The following is an 18,111-nucleotide window of genomic DNA, read 5'->3' on the forward strand; positions in this document are numbered from 1 at the left end:
CCGATGACGGATAGATATACTCTGGGCCCTCTCGGTGGAATGTCGTCTAATGTCTTGCAAGCATATGAATAAGTTCATAAGAGACCACATACCACGGTACGAGTAAAGAGTACTTGTCGGAGACGAGGTTGAACAAGGTATAGAGTGATACCGAAGATCAAACCTCGAACAAGTAAAATATCGCGAGACAAAGGGAATTGGTATTGTATGTGAATGGTTCATTCGATCACTAAAGTCATCGTTGAATATGTGGGAGCCATTATGGATCTCCGAGATCCCGCTATTGGTTATTGGTCGGAGTGAGTACTCAACCATGTCCGCATAGTTCACGAACCGTAGGGTGACACACTTAAAGTTGGATGTTGAAATGGTAGTACTTGAATATGGAATGGAGTTCGAATATTTGTTCGGAGTCCCGGATGAGATCCCGGACATCACGAGGAGTTCCGGAATGGTCCGGAGAATAAGATTCATATATAGGATGTCATTTTATGTGAATTAAAATGTCGCGGAAGGTTCTATGGAAGGTTCTAGAAGGTTCTAGAAAAGTCCAGAAGACACCACCAAGGAAGGTGGAGTCCACATGGGACTCCACCTCCATGGCCGGCCAACCCTAGTGGGGGAGGAGTCCCAAGTGGACTCCCCCTTAGGGGGCCGGCCACCCCCCCCATATGGGAGGTGGAACTCCCACTTTTGGTGGGAGTCCTAGCTTGGCTAGGTTTCCCTCTCTTATGGAAGGTTTTTGGTTCGGGTCTTATTCGAAGACTTGGACACCAACTCTTGGGGTTCCACCTATATAATGAGGGGCCAAGGGAGGGGGCCGGCCACCCCAAGACCACAACCTGGCCGCCCCCTTGAGTGGCCAGCCACCCCCTCCCAAACCCTAGCCGCCCCCCTCTCCTCCATAGCTCCCGCGTGCTTTAGCGAAGCTCCGCCGGAGTTCTCCACCGCCACCGACACCACGCCGTCGTGTTGTCGGATTCAAGAGGAGCTACTACTTCCGCTGCCCGCTGGAACGGGAGGTGGACGTCGTCTTCATCAACAACCGAACGTGTGACCGAGTACGGAGGTGCTGCCCGTTCGTGGCGCCGGAACCGATCGTGATCAAGATCTTCTACGCGCTTTCGCAAGCGGCAAGTGAACGTCTACCGCAGCAACAAGAGCCTCATCTTGTAGGCTTTGGAATCTCTTCAAGGGTGAGACTCGATACCCCCTCGTTGCTACCGTCTTCTAGATTGCATCTTGGCTTGGATTGCGTGTTCGCGGTAGGAAAATTTTTGTTTTCTATGCAACGTTGTCCTACGAGTGGTATCAGAGCCGTGTCTATGCATAGATGGTTGCACGAGTAGAACACAATGGTTTGTGGGCGTTGATGCTCTTGTTATCTTTAGTTGAGTACTTTGCATCTTTATGGCATAGTGGGATGAAGCGGCTCGGACTAAGTTTACATGACCGCGTTCATGAGACTTGTTCCTCGTTCGACATGCAACTTGTATTGCATAAGAGGCTTTGCGGGTGTCTGTCTCTCCTACTATAGTAAAGATTCAATTTACTCTTCTATTGACAACATTAGTATCAACGTTGTGGTTCATGTTCGTAGGTAGATTAGATCTATATCGAAAACCCTAAACCACGTAAAATATGCAAACCAAATTAGAGAGCGTCTAACTTGTTTTTGCAGGGTTTGGTGATGTGATATGGCCATAACGTGATGATGAATATGTATGAGATGATCATTATTGTATTGTGGCAACCGACAGGAGCCTTATGGTTGTCTTTAAATTTCATGTTGAGTAGTATTTCAAGGTAGTTGTGATAGTTGCTACATGGAGGACAATCATGAAGACGGCGCCATTGACCTTGACGCTACGCCGACGATGATGGAGATCATGCCCGAAGATGATGGAGATCATGTTCGTGCTTTGGAGATGAAGATCAAAGGCGCAAAGACAAAAGGGCCATATCATATCACATATGAACTGCATGTGATGTTAATCCTTTTATGCATCTTATTTTGCTTAGATCGCGACGGTAGCATTATAAGATGATCCCTCACTAAAATCTCAAGATAATAAAGTGTTCATCCTTAGTAGCACCGTTGCCAAGACTTGTCGTTTCGAAGCATCTCGTGATGATCGGGTGTGATAGAATCAACAAGTGCATACAACGGGTGCAAGCCAGTTTTGCACATGCGGATACTAAGGTGGCCTTGACGAGCCTAGCATGTACAGACATGGTCTCGGAACACGTGATACCGAAAGGTAGAGAATGAATCATATAATTGATATGATGAACACTTTGAGTGTTCGCCATTGAAATTACACCTTGTCTCGTGATGATCGGACTATGGTGTGGTGGATTTGGTTCGTGTGATCACTAAGACAATGCGAGGGATATTGTTTTGAGTGGGAGTTCACCGAGATTTTTAATTATGTTGAATTAAAATTTGAACTCAATTTGTCATAAACTTAGTCTAAACTATTGCAAATATATGTTGTAGAGATGGCGTCCCCAATCAATTTTAACCAGTTCCTAGAGAAAGAAAAGCTTAAGAGCAACGGTAGCAACTTCACCGACTGGTTCCGTCATGTGAGGATCTTCCTCTGCGGCGGAAATCTGCAATATGTGCTTGATGCACCGCTAGGTGACCCTCCTGCGAACCGAAACCGATGAAGTAAAATCTGTTTACGAGACTCGGAAAACTCGGTACTCTCAAGTTCGGTGTGCCATCCTGTGCGATGCTGGAATCCGATCTTCAAAAACGTTTTGAGCACCACGATCCTCATGAGTTGATGAATGAGCTGAAAGCTATTTTTGAGACTCATGCGGCCGTGGAATGCTATGAAGCATCGAAACATTTCTTCGACTGTATGATGGAAGAAGGCAGCTCCATTAGTGAGCACATGCTCGCCATGACCGGGCATGCGAAGAAACTCGGTGACTTGGGAATAGTGATTCCTAACGGATCGGGGATTAATCGTGTCCTTCAATCACTGCCACCAAGTTACAAGAACTTTGTGATGAACTACAATATGCGAGAACATGAACAAGGAGTTACTCGAACTCTTTGGCATGCTAAAAGCTGCTGAGATTGAGAACAAGAAAGAGCACCAAGTGTTGATGGTCAACAAGACCACCGGTTTCAAGAAACGAGGGCAAGTCTAAGGGAAAATTCAAGAAGGGTGGCAAGAAAGCTGCCACGCCTCCTATGAAACCTAAGAACGGCCCTAAGCACGATCGTTGAGTGCTATTACGCAAGGAGAAGGGACAACTGGAAGCGTAATTGCTCCAAGTATTTGGCGGATACGAAGAGCGGCCTTGTCAAGAAGAAGAAAGAAGGTATATCTCGATATACATGTTATAGATGTTTATCTCATCGGTTCTCATTCTAGTACACGGGTATTTGATACTTGGTTCGGTTGCTCATATTTGTAACTCGAAACGGGAACTAAAGAATAAACGAAGACTATTGAAAGATGAAGTGACGATGCGCGTTGGAAATGGATCCAAAGTCGATGTGATCGCTGTCGGCACACTTCCTCTACATCTACCTTTGGGATTAGTTTTAAGCCTAAATAATTGTTATTTTGTACCCGCGTTGAGCATGAACATTATATCTGGATCTTGTTTAATGCAAGACGGTTATTCATTCAAGTCTGAGAATAATGGTTGTTCTATTTTTATGAATAATATCTTTTATGGTCGAGCACATGAAAAGAATGGCTTATTTCTGTTAGATCTCGATAGTAGTGATACGCATATACATAACATTGATGCTAAACGAATTAAATTGAATGATAATTCTACTTATATGTGGCACTGTCGTCTTGGTCATATTGGAGTGAAACGCATGAAGAAACTCCATACTGATGGATTGCTTGAATCACTTGACTTTGAGTCACTTGATAGATGCGAAGCATGTCTAATAGGAAAAATGACTAAGACTCCATTTTCTGGTATGATGGAGCGAGCTACTGACTTATTGGAAATCATACATACCGATGTGTGCGGACCAATGAGCGTAGCATCGCGCGGTGGTTATCGTTATGTTCTAACCTTCACAAATGATCTGAGTAGATATGGGTATATCTATTTCATGAAACATAAATCCGAAACTTTTGAGAAGTTTAAGGAATTCCAAAGTGAAGTAGAAAATCAACGTAACAAGAAGATTAAATTTCTTCGATCTGATCGCGGAGGTGAATATCTGGCATGCATTTAAAGAAATGCGGAATACTTTCACAATTGACACCGCCGGGAACACCACAACGAAACGGTGTGTACGAACGTCGTAATCGAACTCTCTTAGATATGGTTCGTTCTATGATGTCTCTTACTGATTTGCCGTTATCATTTTGGAGTTATGCATTAGAGACGGCCGCATTCACTTTAAATAGAGCACCATCAAAATCCGTAGAAACGACACCGTATGAATTATGGTTTAATAAGAAACCTAAGTCTGTCGTTCCTTAAAGTTTGGGGTTGCGAAGCCTATGTAAAAAAGTTACAACCGGACAAGCTAGAACCCAAAGCGGAGAAATGCGTCTTCATAGGATACCCTAAGGAAACTATAGGGTACACTTTCTATCACGAGATCCGAAGGCAAAATCTTTGTTGCTAAGAACGGAACCTTTCTTGAGAAAGAATTTCTCACTAAAGAAGTGACTTGGAAGAAAAGTAGAACTCGATGAGATTAATGAATCTATACTCGTTGATCGAGTAGCGCGATGCGGAAGTTGTACCTGTACCGCCTACACGGCAACGAGAGGAAGCTAATGATAATGATCATGAAACTTCGAACGAGGAAACTACTGAACCTCGCGAGATCGACAAGGGAACGTGCCACTCCGATTGGTATGATCCTTGTCTAAATGTCATGATTGTGGATAACAATGATGAAGACCCTGCGACGTATGAAGAAGCGATGATGAGCCCAGATTCCAACAAATGGCAAGAAGCCATGAAATCCGAAATGGGATCCATGTATGATAACAAAGTATGGACTTTGGTAGACTTACACGATAGCCGAAAGGCATGTCGAGAATAAATGGATCTTCAAGAGAAAAACAGATGCTGATGGTAATATTACTGTCTATAAAGCTCGACTTGTCGCAAAGGGTTTCCGACAAATTCAAGGAGTTGACTACGATGAGACTTTCTCACCCGTAGCGAAGCTAAAATCTGTGAGGATTTTGTTAGCAATAGCTGCATTTTTCGATTATGAGATTTGGCAGATGGATGTCAAAACGGCGTTCCTTAATGGAGACATTGAGGAAGAGTTGTATATGGTACAACCCAAAGGTTTTGTTGATCCTAAAAATGCTGACAAAGCAAACTTCAGCGTTCAATCTATGGACTGAAGCAAGCATCAAGAAGTTAGAACCGACGCTTTGATAAGGTGATCAAAGACTTCGGGTTTATACAGTGTCATGGAGAGGCCTGTATTTACAAGAAAGTGAGTGGGAGCTCCGTAGCATTCCGGATATTATATGTAGAGGACATATGATTGATTGGGGATGATATAGAACTATTAAGCGAGTGTAAAAGGTTATTTGAATAACGAGTTTTTCAATGAAAGACCTTGGTGAAGCATCGTATATATTAGGCATCAAGATTTATAGAGATAGATCAAGACGCCTAATAGGGCTATCACGGAGTACATACCTGGACAAGATTCTAAAGAAGTTTAGAATGGACGAAAGTAAGAAAGGGTTTTTACCTATGTTACCAGGCAAGGTCTTGAGTAAGACTCAAGGACCGGCTACGGCGGAAGAAAGAGAAAGGATGAGTCGGATCCCTATGCTTCGGCGGTAGGCTCTATTATGTATGCCATGCTATGTACAAGACCGGATATAGCACATGCTCGTTAGTTTGACTAGCGAGATATCAAAGTGATCCGGGAATGGAGCACGTGGACAGTGATCAAGAATATCCTGAAATACTTGAAAAGAACTAAGGATATGTTTCCTTGTTATGGAGGTGACCAAGAGCTCGTTGTAACAAGTTACACCGATGCAAGTTGGAACAACGATCCGATGACTCTAAGTCACGATGCGGGTACGTGTTTATATTGAATGGTGCTTGCGATAAGCTGGACAAGCTCGAAGCGGTGCACGGTGGCGAAGTCTTCAACGAGAATCGGAGTACATAGCGGCTTCGGAGGCTTCATCGGAAGCGGTATGGATGAAGAGGTTCATTGTAGAGCTCGGTGTGGTTCCTAGTGCATTGGACCCACTAGTCATATCTCTGTGACAACATGGGTGCCATCGCCAATGCACAAGAACCAAGGTCACACAAGAGGCTGAAGCATATCAAGCTGCGTTACCACTCGATTCGCGAGTACATCGAAGATGGAGAAGTAAAGATTTGCAAAGTACACACTGATCCGAATGTAGCAGATCCATTGACTAAAGCTCTCCCTAGGGCAAAGCATGACCAACACCAGAATGCCATGGGTGTTAGGTTCCTTACAATGTAATCTAGATTATTGACTCTAGTGCAAGTGGGAGACTGTTGGAGATATGCCCAAGAGGCAATAATAAAAGTGATTATTATATATCTTTATGTTTATGATAAATGTTTATATACCATGATATAATTGTATTAACCGAAACATTGATACATGTGTGATATGTAAACAACAAAGAGTCCCTAGTATGCCTCTTAACTAGCTTGTTGATTAATGGATGATTAGTTTCATAATCATGAACATTGGATGTTATTAATAACAAGGTTATATCATTGTATGAATGATGTAATGGACACACCCAATTAAGCGTAGCATAAGATCTCGTCATTAAGTTATTTGCTATAAGCTTTCGATACATAGTTACCTAGTCCTTATGACCATGAGATCATATAAATCACTTATACCGGAAAGGTACTTTGATTACATCAAACACCACTTGCGTAAATGGGTGGCTATAAAGGTGGGATTAAGTATCCGGAAAGTATGAGTTGAGGCATATGGATCAACAGTGGGATTTGTCCATCCCGATGACGGATAGATATACTCTGGGCCCTCTCGGTGGAATGTCGTCTAATGTCTTGCAAGCATATGAATAAGTTCATAAGAGACCACATACCACGGTACGAGTAAAGAGTACTTGTCAGGAGACGAGGTTGAACAAGGTATAGAGTGATACCGAAGATCAAACCTCGAACAAGTAAAATATCGCGAGACAAAGGGAATTGGTATTGTATGTGAATGGTTCATTCGATCACTAAAGTCATCGTTGAATATGTGGGAGCCATTATGGATCTCCGGATCCCGCTATTGGTTATTGGTCGGAGTGAGTACTCAACCATGTCCGCATAGTTCACGAACCGTAGGGTGACACACTTAAAGTTGGATGTTGAAATGGTAGTACTTGAATATGGAATGGAGTTCGAATATTTGTTCGGAGTCCCGGATGAGATCCGGACATCACGAGGAGTTCCGGAATGGTTCGGAGAATAAGATTCATATATAGGATGTCATTTTATGTGAATTAAAATGTCGTGGAAGGTTCTATGGAAGGTTCTAGAAGGTTCTAGAAAAGTCCGGAAGAAACCACCAAGGAAGGTGGAGTCCACATGGGACTCCACCTCCATGGCCGGCCAACCCTAGTGGGGGAGGAGTCCCAAGTGGACTCCCCCTTAGGGGGCCGGCCACCCCCCCATATGGGAGGTGGAACTCCCACTTTTGGTGGGAGTCCTAGCTTGGCTAGGTTTCCCTCTCTTATGGAAGATTTTTGGTTCGGGTCTTATTCGAAGACTTGGACACCAACTCTTGGGGTTCCACCTATATAATGAGGGGCCAAGGGAGGGGGCCGGCCACCCCATGACCACAACCTGGCCGCCCCCCTTGAGTGGCCGGCCACCCCCTCCCAAACCCTAGCCGTCCTCCTCTCCTCCATAGCTCCCGCGTGCTTTAGCGAAGCTCCGCCGGAGTTCTCCACCGCCACCGACACCACACCGTCGTGCTGTCGGATTCAAGAGGAGCTACTACTTCCGCTGCCCGCTGGAACGGGAGGTGGACGTCGTCTTCATCAACAACCTAACGTGTGACCGAGTACGGAGGTGCTGCCCGTTCGTGGCGCCGGAACCGATCGTGATCAAGATCTTCTACGCGCTTTTGCAAGCGGCAAGTGAACGTCTACCGCAGCAACAAGAGCCTCATCTTGTAGGCTTTGGAATCTCTTCAAGGGTGAGACTCGATACCCCCTCGTTGCTACCGTCTTCTAGATTGCATCTTGGCTTGGATTGCGTGTTCGCGGTAGGAAAATTTTTGTTTTCTATGCAACGTTGTCCTACATGGACCCGGTGCATCTTTGAACCGGGACTAAAGGGGGGACCCTTTAGTCCCGCCTTGTTGGTCCCGGTTTGCAAACCGGGACTGAAGGCCTAAACAAACCGGGCATGTTGCCCCGTTTTCCACTAGTGCAATATTAGGTACAAGTTGGGTTACGTTTTGAGTTCGGGTTGTATTAGTGTTGGACAGTGGCAGACCTATGTTGGGGCAAAATCGGGCCATGGCCTGCCCATGCCAAGATATTTTAGTCTATAACCTTGTAAAATTTAGCCCAATGATAGCCTATTTTAGCTATCTTCAGTGTATTGGCCCGTCCAACTTTTTGGGTCTAGTTCCGCCGCTGGTGTTGGAGTCGAATTCTTGTGGCAACAGCCACCTATATAATTTGGGGGGTGTCACACAATGTAACCTATGACGAGGTGATACCAACAGGAACGCAAGAGGGAGTCGGTGGCTTGTGTCGACGCCCAAGGCGGCCATGTGTTACCAGAGTCGAGGAGTGCCGCTAGTCATGCCCCAGGGAGTAGGCGAGTTTGCCGAATCTCGTTAAAAAAATTCGGCGTCATCATCTTTTTGTGACTGCTTGCTTCCTTGGTATATTGAATGTGCACCTATGAAGTTAACAAGTGGTATCAGAGCTGGAGGTAGTGAGAAGACGAGAGGCGCGTGGCTCGGGCTGGATCTCAATGGTCCGGAGCAGATGTAAACTTGTCACTAGTCAGGTATGACATGTGGTTATCTGCATTGAGGCTTGGGGTGGTGTGGGTTAGCAACCCAGTTGATCTTGGCCAAGATTGTGGGTTTTTTTTACACGATAATATATAGCGACGAGGTGTGTGGTAGCAGGGGGGCACAACGACAGACAAGGGAACTAGCAGTTGAACATGTGGTTTCACATGTGTGCGGGGTAGCTAAATCGGTGTTGACGGGTACCCAGTTTTAGCTAGTGACTAGGTCTATCGGGATTAGCCTCAAGTTGGCCATGGAAAATTTGAGAACGTCTTTTGGAATATCTGGATTGTCTAAGGCTTATAGATCAGAGTGCATGGTCGTATATTATGTAATGTTGAGTGCACATGGCAAAACGGATGTGATTGAATGTAAAAGGAGGCGGAGTGTTGTAGTTGTGGCACATGCATAAGACTATCCGAAAGGATGAAACTACTGTAAATTTGACTCAATGTGACACAAGGGTGAAGGTGAAATTCCTTGAAAGTTGGAAGCAACTTTACACAAATCAGTGGTGAGTGTGTTATGGTGTTAAACAGAAAATCGACTATAGTTGCAAGTGAAGTCACATGAAGTCTCGAAGTAGAAGTGAAGCTCGGAGTACATGGTAGTTTCATGGTTGGAAGAACTCAAGGTTCGTCAAGGTGAAGTTTTTTTTAGATTTGTCAGTGAAGTTTGTGTCGAGTATTGTGTATGAGTTTGCCTATGTTTAGAATCCGAGTTGTATTAGGAGCAGATAGGTACAAGCAATGTTGGAATCGGACTTTTATAGCCTTTGGTCTCCGATATAATGAGGAAGAGGTGCCACGCGATGTAACATGTGACGACACGATAGCAACAGACACGCACGGAGAGCCGGCGGCTTGTTCTAACACCTAGGGTGGACAACTGTTGACGTATCACATACTAAGAGAAATTATCATAATCATACCCGAGGGTAGGCGAGTTCGCCAAAAATCTCTGTCTTTACCATGATGTAGATTGGTTGATTCCTCGGTAGGCCGACTGCTTATCACCTTATCTTTTCGCAAAGTACATCACGCAGGCAACCAAGCAAATACGCACCACATTCTATCTGCTCTCCCTCGATTGCTATCATGATCTCACGAGGGATGACGCGACTAGTTCGTCTCCGGATTTCTTCCAGAAACCAAGTGCTACACTCCTACTACAGCAACGATCGTTCTCTTGCCATGCACATCAGCCGAGCAAGTGGGCCATTAAACTACCTGGAAAGTACATGGCGGGCCCACGGTCGACCGACCACGTTTTGCTATCCACCAAATCCTACTGAGTCACTGACACGTCCCCACATGCATGCACACTGACGCTGGGTCCAGATACTGCCTTGCCCCACCTGTCAATGAGACGTGCATCCTCCTGTCTAATAGCGCCCGTGGCCCGACTCGCACGCCAGTGGGACCCACGCTGCGTGCTTTTGGACCCACCATCGGGCCTTTTGCCAAGCTGCTGTGCCCACGGCCATGGAGGCCGGCCTATATATCCACTGGAGTACAGCCGCCTCTACAGCAAAAGAATCCACAGAGCCACACAAACACACACAGCACACCTCCCCTCCTCCTCTTCTTCTTCCCCCCACCGGCACGCGCTGCTGGAATCGCCTAGCCCGACGATGTCCACCAAGGGGTGCCAGGCTCAAGCTCACGCCGGCGGCGGCGGCGGCGCTAACAAGGCGCCGACTGCGAGGAGCACACCGCCGCCGCGCCGTGGCCAGATCAAGGAGAAGATCATCAAGGACGTGGTCGCCGCCGTCGTCAGGATGGCCGCGGGGCTCGTCGCCCGCGCCGACAAGAACGGCGGCGGAGGCCTCCCGGTCGCCGGCGACGCGGACGGCAAGTGAATATCCCCTGCATCCGCTCGGTCGATGCGCTCCCTAGTCCTCTGCTGCTCATTTTTAGTGTGCGCAGCAGAGGACGGAGCAAAATAATCAACTGCAACCTACCGTTGCTGTTGGTAGTATTACTTTTCGTCGCGTACGTCGATCGGTCCTGGACGGATTCAGCTGCCTTATTTGAGAAGCAACTGATCCATCCCGAAGTCCTCTTAGCGTTCTCCTGGTCTTGGTCTTCTTGCTGTTGGTGGTGAAGTCTCAGCTGGCATCTCAGGAGATGTCGAAGGTTTTTGAATGATAACCTCCTGATGTTGCCGCTGGGTTCTTCATCATCTGGAGCTGGTCGATCGTCAGTTTTCAGGTTTGTGTGCTGTTTGCTTCTCTACTCATGGTTGTGTATGTGTGTGCCGTATTGTAAAAGGATGGACGGATCAGCAAGTTTTATCGCCTGGTCCGTCCGTCCTTGCTTTGCTTGATCGTGTGCTCTTACTATGTACTCTACTTCCGTTTTTGTCAAATCAATACTATTATGCATTTCGTGTTTGAGACCGATCTTGATGAGAGGATTAAGAGGATTATGCTTCAAGTTGCATTTTTTTGCTTAACATCTGCATGGTGAGACATGAATAAGTACCCAGCAACACTCATTCCCTCTCTAGCATGTATCTTGTGTGACGCGAGAAAAATATTAGTACTCTGCTTTGTTTGAGGGACATTCGTCATAAGATTTTCAACAAAGAAGAGAAGAGAAGAGAAAATAAGAGTAGATGGTTTATTCAGAAAAGAACAAAATATGGATTAAGAATTTAGCTAGTCCTGCTCCTGTTTGCAAAACTGGATCATAGGCAAGTTAGAGTTAGTCACTGTCTAATTGGGCAAGGACAGAACGCCAATCTCTTCTCGTGTTCAGTTCTGGCCCTGCTGTGTTTTTCAGGAGCCTGGAATTAGAGCACCTTGTCAGCCCTTTTGCTTAATAAAGATCTAGTTTTACCCGCAAAAAAATCAATACTACTAAGATATTAATTGTGCATTTCGTGTTTGTAAACTGTTTGCCGATCCTAAAATTCTGCTTCAAGTTCTATCACATTTTTGCTAAACCTACGTGTGCATGATGAATGAGTAGGTGCTGCTCCCCTACAAAAAGGTCGTTCCCTTTGTATATCATGTGTGTGTGATGCAACAAAATCTTTTACTCTGCTTTGTCTGAGGGACAAACGTCACAAGATTCCCAAAGGAGCAAAAAAGATTGTTTCTTGCGAAGCAAGTGCAGCTACAACAGACAAAAGCGCTTTGCTGTCCCTAGGTGGAAGATTGATACTCATTAATTCGGTACTCACAAACATGGTACTGTATATGTTATCATTTTTCATCCTACCAAAAGGAATTCTGCATAAACTCGATTATTATCGATCCAGATTCTTTTGGCAAGGGGACAGTGAGAAAAAGAAATATCGACTGGTTAAGTGGAGTATAGTTTGTAGTCCCAAAGACCAAGGTGGGCTTGGAGTTCATGATTTGGAAGTCAAGAATTCGGCCCTATTGGGAAAATGGCTGTTTAAGCTCCTCACTGAGGATGGGACTTGGCAGACTATCCTTCGGCGAAAGTATATCGGTTCGAAGACATTATCCCAAATGGTTTGGAAACCAGGGGATTCTCACTTCTGGGCCGGGCTAATGGCGACTAAAAATGAATTTTTTCGCCATGGCACTTTCTCAATCAGAAATGGAGCACAAATACGTTTCTGGGAAGATGCTTGGCTTGACAATGCACCCCTAAGTGAACAGTATCCAGCTCTCTATAGGATTGCTCGTCGTCAAGGTGATACCATTGCTACTGTAATGGCTACCTCACCCCCGAATGTGACGTTCAGACGGGTTTTACTTGGACAAAGACTTGCGGCATGGAATACCTTAATTCAACGGCTCGACGATATTCAATTATCAGACGAACCGGACGAATTTAGATGGAACCTTCATGCCAACGGTGCTTTCTCTGTGAAATCTTTCTACAACGCGATCCTTCTTTCTGATCTACCAGTTGATAATAATAAAAAGATTTGGAAGATGAAGATACCATTAAAAATCAAAATTTTTGGGTGGTATCTTCGTCGAGGGGTAATCCTCACCAAAGACAATCTTGTTAAGCGTAATTGGCATGGGAGTACTCGATGTGTTTTCTGTCAACAGGACGAAACAATCAAGCACTTGTTCTTCCAGTGCCAGTTCGCGAGATCTATATGGTCAGTCATCCAAGTAGCGTCTACCCTGTATCCTCCGACTAGTGTTGCCAATGTCTTTGGTAATTGGCTCCATGGTGTTGATTCAAGGTTTAAGTTGCTTCTTAGGGTGGGGGCGCTAGCAGATTATCCGGGCGCTTTGGCTATGTAGAAATGACAAGATTTTTAATGATATGAATTGCTCTTTGTTGCAGGTCATCTACGGATGTACGGGTATTCTCCGTTCGTGGTTACCTCTTCAGAGAGTGGAGAACCGAGACCTGTTTACGGAGGTCTGTACACGGTTGGAGGCTACGGCGAGGGATACTTTTTCCCAACATGGGTGGCAGCATAGTCTACGGATAGATGCCCCACCTATTTCCTAGGCGTTATATGTTTCATCTTGATGTATATCTCGCCTAGTTTTTTGTTTTTATCTTTTTCGAACCTGAGACAATATAAACGGCTGTGTGCATCCTGGTTATGCAGAGGCTGGATGTAATTGCTTATAAAAGTAATGAAAACATCCTTTATCGAAAAAAAACAGACAAAAGCGCTGCTCCTAGTCTAGTCTTAGCTCTGAAGTCACTAGCCTCCAAGCTCATCGGTCGATCGACATCCCACAGAACTCGCCAGTCCAGTCCAAGTCAAGCAAGACTCCACCCAGAGTTAGCTTGCTGCCGATGCCAAAAACTTCGTTTGATTGGACGCTTCGCGCAAATTAGCAGTAAACTAATGAACGTTTGCCGGGATTGACTTGCTATCTTCTGAAAGCAACCGGCCATCCACCCACACGGTATCTCTGCTCAAGTGTCCAGCTACCGAAATAGACAGTCGGTCAACCCATCATCGGAAAATCATTTTATTCCCAGCGCAGAAAGTCAGCTTGATCATCGGAGTACCATGTTGATTGATTAACATGAAAGGTTTTTAAGTAAAAGAAGTGGTTCTAGCTAGTATCAAAAACAAGATGCACTGCATCCGACTTGAAGCTAGTGATCAGTTTCGATTTGTGAATCTGAAGAGAAACAAACTGTACAAATGCACTTGGCAAAAACAAATTGGAAAACTTCAAAGAAAATGAAAGGAATTCATGCCAAATAATGGCTTCCAGATTACCGATCGACGATTTCCATGTTTCAACTGTAGTATCCAAGGTGGTGTTACACAAGGAAAGAACATAAGATGGTACACCATGATAACACATCCGGTTTTCCCATAAATTAACTGGGCAAGTTTTGAGACGGCACAAGGCCACTGCACATAGAATTTGCCTCCATTTCATAAAAATTACATCAACGACACACAAGGCACAACGACACACAAGGCACATGTATATCTTTATTATGTCGTAAAACAAAATATAGTTAAGAGCCTTTGAAGAGATACAATGATACCTTGTTGCAGGGATCTGAAAACATTGATGATATTTGGTGCTACAAGCTGACCATACACCTGCAGGCCATTGCCAATCACTTCGGTGGACCATGCAACATTTCTTCTGGCGCAACACTCAAACAGCTTGCAAGGTCATCTTTATGGCATGTTTCTATTGCACAAATACATTTGTAAGGGATGGATGTGTCATGTCCAGAAGACATCATATACTTTAAATGCTGTGAATCCTAAACCTTTGAATTGTCAGTGTACCGACAAAATTGACTTCTGGCTAGAGAAGAAATCAAGCAGTCTCAGCTATTATTTACACAAAGCTGGTTGTGGCATGGGATCACATACTAGTCATGTCATCCTCAAGTGTAATGCTACACCTTCTGAACAAGATCAGCTAATGAAGAAGTGAGATCTTCTCTTGACTGGGATCTCCGGCTTTGAAGTGTTGTCTGACCTCTGCCAGGGTTCCGTGATCCACTAGAAAACTGCATCTGGCCTAAGCTCCCAACTGAATAGCTATGATATGAACCCAACGATTGCCTGGAAGACTCCATAAGCTGGACACTGCTGCCTCCTAGTCCATGACTCATGCTGAATGGATGGGGTTCTGACCCAGCCACAGTAGGGCTCAATGGTGTCTTTGTTCTTCCATCGGCTGTGCATAGAGGAAGGCAAAATAAGGGGAACGCAAAATTCTGGTATCTTTAAAAGATACATTGAAAAAAAGGGAGTGTAACAATCAAACAAAAACTGCCAGATTGTTTAACTTTACTGACAAAACAAATATCTTCATATTCGCCAACTACTGATGTGATGCTGCTGCTTCTTAAAAGCATCGTTAGAAGGTTAAATAGTGTGACAAATTTGACCTTCTAAATTAAGCAGGGTAATAATAACTCCAAGTCCTAACAGATGATATATAATGGTCAAAAGAAATGTGAGTATAACATTCTAGCATTGTAGTCTTTAGACGATACTTTTTAGACAAGAGGAAAAACCACGAGATGACAGCTCAATATATTTAAAGACATACCTGAATTAATGTGTCTCCATAAATGAAATCTGAAAGGTGATCCCATACCAAGTGCAGAACTACCTCCACTGCTCGGCCTAAAAAGTGGCAAATAGGATTTACGGAACGATCTTGGGAAGGAATTGCTAACGCACAATATGGCGCATATGACCAGCACGGCTGAAATTACAAACAATACTATAATAATATTTGGGTTTATCTCCCGGTGTAGTATCATGTATCCTTGAATATCCATCCGTGTAGACACTGCCTGTCCAGCCTCTAGCAAAGCAACGCCAAGAGTCCAAGTGATACTACCTGAGCCAATTATCACCTGGTTATCTTTGATCTGCAGTCCCTCTCTCAGGAGTGATGTAATATAAGGAGCCCTGAAGCAATACTGCTCTATAAAAGGCTGTGGTGGAACGCTACTCTTTGCAACATCCCATGGTTTTTCACAATATTCCTGCCCTCTTTTTAGAACATCAATGAGAGTAGCATCAGGAGTCAAATTGAAAAACCTGAAAACCACATAGAAACCAGACATGGCGTAAAACTGCCCATGTGGTTGGGGGAGGGTACTAGCAAGAGCACAAGGTTGAATGTTACAATCAACTACAGAACTTGTGTTCGACCACTCTGAAAGATTCACTGTTACTTTTGCAAGAGCACTACATTCGTCCCACTGAGGCGCCCCGACCAGTTCAACTGCTGTTCCCTGCTTCTCTTTTCCTGTCGTCTTCCCTGATACACTGGGACTCCCATCTTGTGTAAGTGGGTGGCAGTAGGAGCAGACATAATCTTCCTTGTATCCAGTTTGTAGACAAGGATGTTTGACCTGCACTTTGCCATTACCAGCTGTTCCTCCCCCATCTTCACCAGATGTGCCACAGATTTGTCAAATGCATCATTTAATCCATATCCGGAAAGAGAATAAGCACTAAGTTGATGATTGACAGAACCAATCCTCAGATGAATGCTTGTGTCATCCTGAACGGTCTTCTCAGTCTCAAATGTCACCTGTAACGATGATCCGCCTAAATCAAGAGAACCGTAAGTCATTTCAGAAGATGAGGTGCCAAGCACGTTCAAGTGGTGGTTAAGAGCTATCCATCCATAATAAGCTTCATCCATGCCACTGATGATCTTAACTCTGTCTCTGCTACAAGAAAATGATGAGTTCTTCAGAACATCCCAGGCATTATCCAGAAGCCACTCTGAATCTGCACTTGGTAGCTTGCGGACACCAGCTGTGGCATACAGAAAAACAGGTGTGTGCTTGTGTGCACGTCTAGGGATCTGCTGCTCAGCCATTCGAAGGAGAGGCTCTATTGCCTTCTTCATTCCAGCTTCATTGTGGACAAGCTTGCTCAATCCAGGCTCCGTTTCCATCCTTTGATAGGCGCGCCCAGTCAATTTACCCAATTTTTTCTTAGGAGCAGTCCCTAAAGGTTTCAAAGCAATAGGAAGCGTGTTCCCATCATTATGATTAATGGACCACTCGTAAACATACACCCTTGTACCAGTGCTGCCACAATCAAGAATCACATAGTATTCAGAGCTACCTTCCGAGAGGAAGACATGGAAATATCTCAAAGAAGCATATATGGAGCACACCAACAGGAACAGGGCAATAGCGCAGCCAACTGTTCTCATGCATTTCTTCCGATTTGTTGGTGACGACGGGGGTGTTCTCTCTTTTGAGAAGCTTGCTACAGGACCTTCCCTTTGAAGTGTGCGGACAGGAGGCTTTGCACGTCCTGAGCTCAGATCGCCACCGATGCTAGAGCCCCTCTCTAAAGCATCAATTCTGGAGAAGGTCGGCAAATCTTGGAGAGAAGAAGAAAGCCGCATAGCTGCTTCCTTTGTAGTTGAGGTGGAAATCAATTCAAGATGTCACTGACAAGGAGCAGTAAGGAGTGATGTCGGCAAACAGAAGCCTAAGTCATGAGTAGGCTGTAGGCAGCACATTTCCCGGTAGATTAGTCCAACAGCACCTTCTCGCGGCCTCTGCCTGCAATAAATTTCCCATTTTTAGAAATGTACTACCATGCCAACATCCAATAGACAAGACCAAGTTTTGAAGCACACCGACACGCTGGAATTTCAGAAATTGGTAAACAGTATTCTCCTACTCGGTACGGTGCAAAAAGAAGAGGATTTGCAGCTAAGATAATATGCCCTAATTACAGCTATATACTCTGGAATACATTGGATAAATATGAGTATTAGAAATCGCGCTATCAATGTCTCCAAACAACTCCCCATTCTACACTCCACCAAGTCACAACCTATGAACACACACAGCTATGCCATATATCTCACTCGCCCACATGCTACTCTGATCAACAGAAGCAAATCCAAGGCGCAGACTTTCCATGACTGCACTGATGATCACAACCACAAATCCACCAATCAATGCCGGGCTTAGCCCGGGGAGCATGGGGGTTCAGGTGAACCTCCAATTTGACCGAGAACAGACCTCTACAGGTACCATTAGCTCATGGAACCCTGTGTAGTCCTACGTGACAGGTCCAAGATCGATCTAAGGATCTGGCTGGACACGATCGTGACCGGAGGCAAAACGAACAGCGATGCAAAGCAGAGCTAGGGCTTT

The 18,111-nt window shown here is 44.9% G+C and overlaps 1 pseudogene; it reads right to left on the reverse strand.

Moving 5' to 3' along the window:
- Window positions 1–14,695: 14,695 nt before the first annotated feature.
- LOC124707643 lies at window positions 14,696–17,486 on the reverse strand (annotated as a pseudogene).
- Window positions 17,487–18,111: the final 625 nt, after the last annotated feature.

The sequence above is a fragment of the Lolium rigidum genome, chromosome 4 (assembly GCF_022539505.1).
Source record: "Lolium rigidum isolate FL_2022 chromosome 4, APGP_CSIRO_Lrig_0.1, whole genome shotgun sequence".
In the NCBI taxonomy this organism is placed as follows: domain Eukaryota; kingdom Viridiplantae; phylum Streptophyta; class Magnoliopsida; order Poales; family Poaceae; genus Lolium; species Lolium rigidum.